The sequence below is a fragment of the Theropithecus gelada genome, chromosome 3 (genome assembly GCF_003255815.1).
Source record: "Theropithecus gelada isolate Dixy chromosome 3, Tgel_1.0, whole genome shotgun sequence".
In the NCBI taxonomy this organism is placed as follows: Eukaryota; Metazoa; Chordata; class Mammalia; order Primates; family Cercopithecidae; genus Theropithecus; species Theropithecus gelada.
Genome location: NC_037670.1, coordinates 10334419 through 10344316, shown reverse-complemented (window position 1 = coordinate 10344316; position 9898 = coordinate 10334419). Strand labels below are relative to the sequence as shown.

Sequence of the window (9898 nt, the reverse complement as noted above, 5' to 3'; positions counted from 1 at the left end):
GCATTGAAGTACCAGGTCAGACCTTGGTACAACCTTCCCTTCCTCCCCCTAAATCTCTCCCCACAATGGATCTGCTGTCAGGAGTAGGAACTGCAGGAGGCTTCAACACTGTCCAGGCAGGAGCCCTGGAAGGGAGGGGGAGGCGGAGGCAAGGCAGAGGTTGCGTCTTTTCTCAGCTCTCCTCTTTACCAGGAATTCACTCTGGGGCAGGACTAACTTGGGCTCTAGAAACTCTCTCTGGGCATCTGTGGGGAGGGGTGTGTGCACAGAGAACCCCCTCCCAAATTCCTAGTAGCTATTTTCTCTTCTCTGTCCTCCATCCTCTTCCCAGTGCAAGAGTAAATGCCATCCTGTGAGACCCAGTTCTCCTTGCCAGCTCCTACCTCCCTAGGGGCATTTGGGCAGCCGGGAAAGGGGCCAGGCTGTCCCCTGGGCCAGCACCTCATGCTGGACAGAGGCCCAGCATCCAGGTGGGGGCCTGCTCCCTCCACCCGGGCCAGTGACCAGCATCTCCATGGGGTCCCTGCATCGGTCCTCCCTTCCCTGGGGAGCAGGTCCTTCTCCTCAGTGGGGCTGCAGTTGGGGGGCCTCTCTGGCACCCTCATGGACCAGGCCATGGTCATTTATGTCCAAGGGAGTCCTGCCCGTGACCCCAAAGAGTCCCCACTGTCTCCATCCCTCTCAGTGAAATGAATGTCCCTCATCTCTGCTCCCCGGGCGCCTGGAATCCCTGGACAGACACCCTCGCCGTTCCCCCATATTGCCCCTCTGCTCCGGGGAGCCTGCAGACCACGGGGGTACTGGGGAGGCCTGAGATTCCACCCAGCCCCAGCCCCTCTGGGAGATGCCCCCGCCCCAGAGGCGCTCTCACCTCCCCGCTGACCGCCGCGATCTGCCGGGCGCTGGGGCCAGGCCCTCGGGTCCCGCTGTTCCGGGCTGCCGCCTCGCCTGGGCTGGGTTGGGCAGGGCAGCTCCGCGGCCCCCGCGGCCCCGCACCCTCCGCCTCCCCGCGGGAGCCGCCGCCGCCGCTTGCTGAAATGCTGGACAGCGCACAGCCACCGAGGCGCCTCCCTGCCCGCTCGCCGGCCAGAGCGGCCAGGCCCCGCGCCCGCAGCGCCATCCGCAGGCCCGGAGGAACGCCAGCAGCGGAGGCAACGGCCCGGGAGGCTGGGACGGACCCTCCCCCCGCCCGCTCCCCCTCCCTCCCGCCCTCCTACCCCGCGTCCCCGTTGCCCCCCACCTCCCCGCTCCCCGCCCCAACCCCTGGCCTTCGGGGACATCTGTTTCCCCCACTTGCGAGAGGGGGCACGCCAGCCCTTGAAGGCGCCTGGGTCAAGGGAGGCTATTAGTTTGGGTCTGGGAAACGCATTCGGTGTGCAGAGGCCTCGCCAGGACACTGTCTTCCCACCCAGTGCTAAAGAAGGCACCAGGGGCTGGGCGAGGTGGCTCACGCCTATCCCAGCACTTTGGGAGGCTGAGGCAGGAGGATCACTTGAGGCCAGGAGTTCGAGACCAGCCTGGCCAACATGGGGAAACCTAGTCTCTACTAAAAATACAAAAATTAGGCAGGCGTGATGGCGGGCACCTGTAATCCCTACTACTCAGCTGCTTGGGAGGTTGAGGCAGGAGAATCGCTTGAACCTGGGAGGCGGAGGTTGCAGTGAGCCAAGATCGCACCATTGTACTCCAGACTGGGCGACAAGGACAAAACTTAGGGTCAAAAATAAAATAAAAGGCACCAGGGAGGTTGAGGTGGGAGGATTTCTGGAGCCCAGGAATTTGAGGCTGCAGTGACCTATGGTCATGCCACTGCACTCCAGCGTGAATGGCAGAGGCTGTTATTTTTTGACACCATCTCAAAAGTTAAAAATAAAAATAAAAAAAATAAAAAAAGGATGGGGTAGTGTGGGAGACATCACAATGGAGACAGGAGATTTCAAAAAAAATTTTTTTTTTTTTTTTAATTTTAAAATTTTGGCTGGGCCGGGCGTGGTGGCTCAAACCTGTAATCCCAGCACTTTGGGAGGCCAAGACGGGTGGATCACGAGGTCAGGAGATCGAGACCATCCTGGCTAACATGGTGAAACCCTGTCTCTATTAAAAAATACAAAAAACGAGCCGGGCGAGGTAGCGGGCGCCTGTAGTCCCAGCTACTCGGGAGGCTGAGGCAGGAGAATGGCGTGAACCCAGGAGGCGGAGCTTGCAGTGAGCTGAGATCCGGCCACTGCACTGCAGCCTGGGCGACAGAGCGAGACTCTGTCTCAAAAAAAAAAAAAAAGAAATCAGGAACATGGAGTCCCCTGTTTCAAGCTCACCATTGGCGTCCCCATGGCTGTGTCAGGGGGCAGGACTGGAAGTGCCACAGCAGCCCTGACTTAGGGGGACAATGGTAAGGCACATCAGGTGCTTGGGGTGCAGATTTTAGGAAGCATTTGCATGACAACAAGAGGCATCCCTGGGTCTGAGTGTATGTTTGTTGTGAGTCTGTGAGTGGGTTTATGTGTGCGTGTGCCCCGTGTATCTGTGTCTGTGCATCTGTTTTTAGTTTTTTGAGATGGAGTTTCACTCTTGTCACCCAGGCTGGAGTGCAATGGTGTGATCTCTGCTCACTACAAACTCCACCTCCTGGGTTCAAGCAATTCTGCCTCAGCCTCCAGGGTAGCTGAGATTACAAGTGCCCGCCACCACTCCTGGCTAATTTTTTTTTTTTTTTTTTGTAAGTAGAGACGGGTGTTTCACCATGTTGGCCAGGCTGGTTTCGAATTCTTGACCTCAGGTGATCCACCTGCCTCGGCCTCCCAAAGTGCTGTGATTACAGGCGGGGCCACCGCACCCGGCCTGTGCATCTGTTTTTGGATTCATGTCTTTCTGGAGTGTCTGTATGTGCCCTCCTGTAACTGCCCCATGGGTTCTTCCGCTGTCCAGATAGAGCCAATTTATCAAGACGGGAACTGCAGTATACAAGGAGTTTAATACACATAGAGCCAACTAAATGGGAGACCAGAGTTTTATTATTACTCAAATCAGCCTGTCCAAAAATTCAGAGGCTAGAGTTTTTCAGGGATAGTTTGGTGGGTTGGTGGCGGGGGGCGGGGGGCGGCAAGGGAATGGGAGCTGCTGATTGGTTGGGGATACATTCCTACGGGTGTGGAAAATGGTCCTCTTGCATTGAGTTCGCTTCTGGGTAGGGACACAGAGGAGTTGCTGGTCTGAGTGGAATAATCCGACAGGAATGCAAAAGCCTGGTCAGGCACGGTGGCTCAGGCCTGTAATCCCAGCACTTTGGGAGGCTGAGGTAGATGGATCACCTGAGGTCAGGAGTTTGAGACCAGCCTGGCCAGCATGGCAAAACCCTGTCTCTAAGGCCTTCTTTTTTTTTTTTTTTTTTTTTTTTTAGTAGATACGGGCATTTCCCCATGTTGGTCAGGCTGGTTTCGACCTTCTGACCTAAGGGGATCTGCCTGCCTCAGCCTCCCAAAGTGCTGGGACTACAGGCATGAGCCACCATGCCTGGCCCTCTCTTACAATTTTTGCAAAGGCGGTTTCACTCCTCCCCTCTTCATTTGCCCAGGTTTCCTTACCTACCAGAATCTTTGGAGTGAGTGTGTGTGTGTGTGTGTGTGTGTTTAAGATCCTTGAACTGCAGGCCCTTGCACTATTTGCAGAACAAAGATTGAGGGTGAGGGAGAGGGGTGGGCTACAGCTGCCGCCACCAGTACTGCAGCTCCACAGCCCTGGGGTGCTAGTCTTCTGCTGATGTCCTGCCTTCTGGCTGCATGAATATTTCATTTGCTGGGACTTTGGGCTGGCCTAGCACCAGTCAGCTTGGTTGCTCCTTCTTCCTGAGAGGAGCTGCCCCCTCTGTGCCTGGCGGTGACTTCCTAGGTAGGTCAATGTCTGGGAGAGGCTCCTGGGAGTGGGGGGTTGGGGCCGGCGGCTGCAGGCCTTTCCTTGTCTAAAGAGCCATGGCTGGGTGTGTGGAGAGGAGTGGAGGAAACTCACAAGAGGTGTGGAGATGCGGCATCATCTCAGAATGAAATGCATGCCTTAAATGAAGCTGGTTGTTTTTTTTTTTTTTTTTTTTTTTTTTTTTTAGGTGGAGTATCGCTCTGTCGCCCAGGCTGGAGTGCAGTGGTGCGATCTCAGCTCACTGCAACCTCTTCTTCCCAGGTTCAAGCAATTCTCCTATCTTAGCCTCCCGAGTAACTGGGACTACAGATGCATGTCACCATGCCCAGCTAATTTTTGTATTTTTAGTAGAGATGGGGTTTTACTATCTTGGCTGGGCTGGTCTCGAACTCCTGACCTCAGGCGATCTGCCCACCTTGGCCTCCCAAAGTGCTGGGGTTACAAGCATGAGCCACCAAGCCCAGTCAAAGTTGGCTTTATGAAACCTCACCACATTGCTTTGGTTCCTGACCAGCCCTGGCCTCAACTCCGGAATTAGCACCTGGGAACACTGCCCAAGCTGGGCACACCTCCTCCTGCCCTCCCCTGGTCTGTCTCTGCGGCCCCTGCCTCCCTGATTTCACAAGGGGAGCAGCTTCAGGGAAGAAGGGGATTTGGGCCTATAAAAGTTGACTGCCACCAGATGTGGTGGCTCACACCTGTAATCCCAGCACTTTGGGAGGTCGAGGCAGGCAGGTTACTTGAGGCCAGAAGTTCAAGACCAGCCTGGCCAACATGGTGAAACCCTGTCTGTACTAAACATACAAAAATTAGCCAGATGTAGTGGCGGGCGCCTGTAGTCCCAGCTACTCGGGAGGCTGAGGTGGGAGGATTGTTTAAACCAGGGAGGTGGAGGTTGCAGTGAGCTGACATCATACCACCGCACTTCAGCCTGGTTGACAGAGCGAAACTCCATCTTAAAAAAAAAAAAAAGCTGGCTGCGAACAAACTTCTCCAGCTGCCTGGAACTCTCTATTCAACCAGTCTCGGAATCCCAGGCCACCTCTCCATCCCAATAATCCCCCCATCTCCCTTTGCACTCCCTTCCCCTGGCTCATAGGGATAGACTCTGCCTTGGTTTCCCCACCCAGCCTGCTAATTTTCCCAAAACGTGCTCCTCCCCTTGTGTGACTCGTTTCAAAAAAGGGCACCGCCATCTGTGCTCACTTTTCTCCATGTGATCCTCTGGCTCTGGCTCTGTCTCTGCCCTGCTATAGGCCTTGGCGGGAGGCTGGCCTCTGCGGGCCGATTACCCAGACTCCCTTGCTCTTGGCGTCCGGTTGGGTTCATCTAAGGGGAGGCGTCACCAGGAGGAGCCAGATCCAGGAGAAGGGGAGGAGAGAGCGGTTAGGGATTTATTCCCCTGCTGAGTTCCTCTCCTGCCCCTCTTCTCTACCTCCTGTTCTTCTGGCCAGGTTCTGGCTTTCAGCCTCCTCCCTACAGCCTAGGAGTGGTAACGGCTTCCCAGTAATTTAAGTCCTCAGCCGCTTCTCTATGTCTTGTCTGTTCATTCTCATATCCCCATCTGCACCTGTGTGCAGGGCCCGTTCATCAAGCTCTCATCAATGGGACTTTCGTACGGGGATGTCTATTTCATTCTAGATCCCTGACCCAAGAAACTTCCCTGCCCCAAGTCCGGTCTTCAAGTCGAGACCTGTGAGTCTGTGGGATTCTCCAGTTCCTCCCTTCGCCCTTTAGGTCTTCCATCTCCTGGGACTGTCTCCACTCTTTTTTTTTTTTTTTTTTTTTTTTTGAGATGGCAGTTTCACTCTTTCTCCCAGACTGGAATGCAGTGGCACGATCTCGGTTCACTGCAACCTCTGCCTGCTGTGTTCAAGCGATTCTCCTGCCTCAACCTCCTGAGTAGCTGGGATTACATGCACCCGCCACCGCGCCTGGCTAATTTTTTTATTTTTAGAGTAGAGATGGGGTGTTGGGAACAAGCCCCCCCAAATCTGGCCATAAACTGGCCCCAAAACTGGCCATAAATAAAATCTCTGCAGCACTGTGACATGTTCATGATGGCCATGATGCTCACGCTGGAAGGTTGTGGGTTTACCGGAATGAGGGCAAGGAACACCTGGCCCGCCCAGGGCGGAAAACCGCTTAAAGGCGTTCTTAAGCCACAAACAATAGCATAAGCAATCTGTGCCTTAAGGACATGCTCCTGCTGCAGTTATCTAGCCCAACCTATTCCTTTAATTCGGCCCATCCCTTCGTTTCCCATAAGGGATACTTTTAGTTAATTTAACATCTATAGAAACAATGGTGCTGTTAATAAATACGTGGGTAAATCTCCGTTCAGGGCTCCCAGCTCTGAAGGCTGTGAGACCCCTGATTTCCCACTTCACACCTCTATATTTCTGTGTGTCTGTCTTTAACTCCTCTAGCGCCACTGGATTAGGGTCTCCCCAACAGAGCTGGTCTCGGCAACAGGGTTTCACCATGTTGGCCAGGCTGGTCTCGAACTCCTGACCTCAGGTGATCTGCCCACCTCAGCCTCCCAAACTGCTGAGATTACAGGTGTGAGCCACTGCACCCAGCCCTGTCTCCACTTCTGCAGCCTCAGAATGTCTGCCTGGGCCAGGCTTTGATACCAGACCACTGCCCTGTGTCCTCCCCTTCCCCAGTCACTCTCCCTCTGAACAGGCAATCTCTGCTCAGATGGCACTTGGTCAATGAACCTTTCCAAGACACCTGCATATAAAACAGTGTCTCACCAGCCTGGGCAACATAATGAGTATCTGTTTCTTTAAAAAATAAAATAAAATAGCTGGGCGCGGTGGCTCACGCCTGTAATCCCAGCACTTTGGGAGGCTGAGACAGGTGGATCACGTGGTCAAGAGATGGAGACCATCCTGGCTAACACGGTGAAACCACGTCTCTACTAAAAATACAAAAATTAGCCAGGCGCAGTGGCAGGAGCCTGTAATCCCAGCTACATGGGAGGCTGAGGCAGGAGAATGGCGTGAACCCGGGAGGCGGAGCTTGCAGTGAGTGGAGATTGCGCCACTGCACTCCAGCCTGGGTGACATAGCGAGACTCCATCTCAAAAAAAAAATAAATAAAATAAAATAAAATAAAAATGAGTTGGGCTTGGTGGTGTACAGCTGTAGTCCAAGCTACTCAGAGGCAGAGGCAGAGGCAGCAGGATCACTTGATCCAGGAGGTTGAGGCTGCAGTGAGCTGTGATCATGCCACTGCACTCCAGCCTGGGCGACAAACTGAAACTTTGTTGTTTTTGTTGTTGTTGTTGTTGTTGTTGTTGTTGTTTTTGAGATGGAGTCTTGCTCTGTTGCCCAGGCTGGAGTGCAGTGGTGCGATGTCAGCTCACTGCAAGCTCTGCCTCCTGGGTTCACGCCATTCTCCTGCCTCAGACTCCAGAGTAGCAGGAACTACAGGCGCCCACCACCACGCCTGGCTAATTTTTTATATTTTTAGTCAAGATGGCGTTTCACCATGTTAGCCAGGATGGTCGTGATCTCCTGACCTCGTGATCCACCCGTCTCAGCCTCCCAAAGTGCTGGGATTACAGGCTTGAGCCACTGCGCCCGGCTGACAAACTGAAACCTGAAAATAAAAAAGAAAATCAATAAAACAGTGTCTTCCTGTCCAGCACTATTTTCCCCTTTCTTTTTTTAAACTTGTGGTAGCCTGGCCAACATGGTGAAACCCCGTATTACTGGAGGGAGAGTCACAAGCCAGGCACAAAAGGTGGGGAGGATGTGGCTGACTCCATGGGATGAATGGAATTTGGAATCAGACCCAGGACCTGAGCCAGATTTTCTGCTTCGTAGCCATGTGAACTTGGGAAAGCCTCCTGGAGCCTCAGTTTCTTCATCTGTAAAATGGGGCTAATAACACTTGTCTCTGAGGGTTGCTGTGAGGTCTATTGTTAGAAATCTTCTTGGTCGGCCATGGTGGCTCACGCCTGTAATCCCAGCACTTTCGGAGGCTGAGACAGGTGGATCATCTGAGGTCAAGAGTTCAAGACCACGCTGGCCAACATGGTGAAATCCTGTCTCTACTAAAAATACAAAATGTAGCTGGGTCTGGTGGCATGTGCCTGTAATCCCAGCTGCTCAGGTGGCTGAGTTACTAGGAGAACCATTTGAATCTGGGAGGCGGAGGTTGCAGTGAGCTGAGAGCATACCACTGCACTCTAGCTTGGGAGACAGAGGGAGACTCGATCTCAAAAAAAAAAGAAGAAGAAGAAAAAAGAAATCTCATGGTTATAGCCTGGAGGGATTTAATGGTGCGTGTGGTGCCTTTTATCTGGAGAATGACAAAATCTGGGCTGGATGTGGGGTCTCATGCCTATAATCCCAGCACTTTGGGAGGCCAAGGCAAGAGGAATGCTTGAGACCAGGAGTTTGAGACCAGCCTGGGAAACATGGCAAAATCCCATCTCTATAAAAAATACAAAAATTAGCCAAGCATGATGGCGGGCACCTGTGGTCCCAGCTACTTGGGAGGCTGAGCTGGGAGGATCACTTGAGCCCAGGAGGTTGAGGGTGCAGTGAGTTGAGATCACATCACTGCACTCCAGCCTGGGCGACAGAGCGAGGCCTCGTCTCAAACAAAACAAAACAAAAAACAAAACCTGGTCCCTCTGCTGTCCCAATAGCTTAAATGCTCACTCTTTTCTGCTGGCCCAACCCATCAACGTTCCCATGCCATCGGCCTCCTTTTTCTCTCCTCACTCCCTCCAGGACCTCCCTTGTGCCCTCTCCATGTCCAGCACTTTGCTGGATACAGATCATATTGGGGGACCCCTGTGGACCACGCAGCCTCCTTCTCTTCTCTTTGTGCCCCTCTGCCTAGCCCACCCAGATCTCTTCCTCGCCATCTCCCTCCCCTCCCCCAGCACATCTCCATCTCTCTGCAGAGCCTGGGAAATTGAGGAGTCCCTTGTGGCAGGGCTGACCTTGAAGCAGATCTTTAATAAAAAATGAGCAGAGGCGGCAGCCTCCCCTGCTCGCCCCTCCTCCCTCCCAGGCTACTACTCTCCTCTCCGTTGCTCGTAAATCTACCATCGGGGCCATTGCTCTGGGGTAAGCATTGTCCTCATTAGGGTCTTTTAAAAGCTGCGCATTCTTGGGACGTGAGGATGTGAAGGAACAAAGCTTTTGTTGAGATCTGGAGATGTGATGTAGAAGGGAAGGGGGCTACACTTTGAGGCTATGGCCTCTGCTGCTTCTGCCTAGAGTTTCACATGGGCCCCCCTGCCCTGGGACCCCCTCTCACCACCAAGCTGTTACACGGTCCTAATGGTCCAGCCCCCATCCCAGCCTGAGGTCATCCTAGCCTGGGAAGGGATGACTCTCAGCAGCAGCCTATGCCTCACCCACTTGGAGGGGCTTCAGATCAAGTCTCCTGCAGATTCAGGTCTGCTCTCAGCCTGAGCCCAAGAGTGACAGTGACACACATCTTTGAAAACTGCAATAATCTGGCCGAGCGCGGTGGCTCACACCTGTAATTCCAGCACTTTGGGAGGCTGAGGTGGGAGGATCACTTGAGCCCAGGAGTTCAAGACCAGCCTGGGTGACATAGTAAGACCCTGTCTCTACTCAAACAAAACAAAACAAAACAAAACAAAACAAAACAAAACAAAACAAAAAAACTTAGCTGAGTGCTGTGCACACACTTGCAATTCAAGCTACTTGAAAGGCTGGGGCAGGTGGATCTCTTGAGGCCAGGAGTTCAACGCTGGTGTGAGCTATGATCGCACCACTGCACTCCAACCAGGGTGACAGAGTAAGACCCTGTCTCTAAAAATAAACAAATAAGGCTGGGTGCGGTGGCTTATGCCTGTAACCCCAGCACCTTGGGAGGTCGAGGTGGGCTGATCATTTGAGGTCAGGAGTTCGGGACCAGCCTGGCCAACATGGCAAAACCCTGTCTCTACTAAAAATACAAAAATTAGCCTGACATGGTGGTGCCTGTAATC

The 9898-nt window shown here is 53.4% G+C and overlaps 1 protein-coding gene across 1 annotated transcript in view; it reads right to left on the bottom strand.

Moving 5' to 3' along the window:
- The window catches only part of SRRM3 (serine/arginine repetitive matrix 3), an 81141-nt gene extending 80098 nt beyond the window's left edge, over positions 1-1043 (bottom strand). The window contains exon 1 of the mRNA XM_025379349.1: positions 872-1043. The gene's annotated coding sequence lies outside the window, so the exon portion shown is untranslated. The remainder of the gene's footprint in view (positions 1-871) is intronic.
- Between the last annotated feature and the right edge of the window lie 8855 nt (positions 1044-9898).